Here is a 1,380-nt window from a genome sequence, read left to right as displayed (position 1 = left end):
TCATTTTATTTTATCTTTTATGTAATGCACTTCCTTATATTTTATTTTCATTTTTATTCTGAAATCTGTTTTATCAGAGATTAATATTGCTACTCTTGCTCTTTTGTGGTTGTTATTTTGCTTAGTGTATTTTTTCCAGGCTTTGATATTGAGTCTGTCTTTCTCTTCACTTTTTTAGATGTGCCTCTTGTAGGCAAGATATTGATGAGCTTTATATTTTTTATCCATTTTGTTACTCTTTTTCTCTTAATTGGCGCATTTAGACCATTAAGTTTGATTATTGTGAGCCCAGATTTTATCATTGCCATTTTGTTGTGTTTCTTTTTCTGTTGTTTCTGTTTACCATGGTTCATCCACTTTCCTCTGGTGTTATCATTTGAAGAACTGCACTTAAAATTTCTTGTAGTTTTGGTATTGTTTCACTTAGTCCTAAGTTTCTTCTTTTCTGAAAAGGATGCAATTTTTCCTTCACATTTAATGGAGAGCTTTACTGGGTTTAAAATCCTTGGCTAGCAATTGTTTTCTTTCAACTTTCTGTATAAGCGGTCCCATTGTCTTCTAGCTAGTATGGTTTCTGAGAAATTAGAATTTGATTTAATTATTTCCCCTTTGTAGGTGACTCTTTGTTTTTCACATGCTGCTTTTATTATTGTGTCCTTATATTTTAATTCAGAGACTCTGACTATGATATCTATTGATGATTTTCTATTTAAGTCTTGCCTATTTGGTGTTCACTGTGCATCTTGAATGTGAATTTCTCCATTCTTCACCCAGAAATTTTTCTTTCTAGTACTTATGCCACATTTTCTCAGTGACTTCCTTGTCAGTCTCTTTTACTGGAATTCCAAGCATATATAAGTTGCTCCTTTTGATGTCATCCCACATGAGTCTAATGTTTTCTTCATTTTGTTTACATTTCACCTATGATTATTCTTCTAGTATGTTTCCGGCGATGTTCTTGCCTTCCAGCTCATTGACTCTCTGTGACATTTCCTCAGTTCTACTTTTCTGTCCCAACAGCATATTGGATACTGCCAATTTGGTCTTAATATTCTGGATTACATCTTCATGCTTTCCAGTACTGTGTTTGCTGTACCCTTTCTGTCTTGTGATGATTTTTTAAATTCTTGTACCTCTTTATCTATATGATCAATTCTGTCTTCTGAGCCGGAAATCCCGCCTGCCGTGGAGTCGCTGTCGCCGCAGTTGCTGCCGTCGTTGTTGTTGTAGTTTGTACGGTCAACTCCTCGGCTCCGCGAGCCGACTCGACCTCCTCCTCGCCGCCGCCATGAAGTGGATGTTCAAGGAGGACCACTCGTTGGAACACAGATGCGTGGAATCCGCCAAAATCCGCGCGAAATATCCCGACCGGGTTCCGGT

Source organism: Elephantulus edwardii, unplaced genomic scaffold, assembly GCF_000299155.1.
Source record: "Elephantulus edwardii isolate Elephantulus edwardi_28Jun2011 unplaced genomic scaffold, EleEdw1.0 scaffold00290, whole genome shotgun sequence".
In the NCBI taxonomy this organism is placed as follows: domain Eukaryota; kingdom Metazoa; phylum Chordata; class Mammalia; order Macroscelidea; family Macroscelididae; genus Elephantulus; species Elephantulus edwardii.
The sequence above is the reverse complement of the archived record's forward strand: the minus strand, read 5'-3'. Positions refer to the sequence as shown.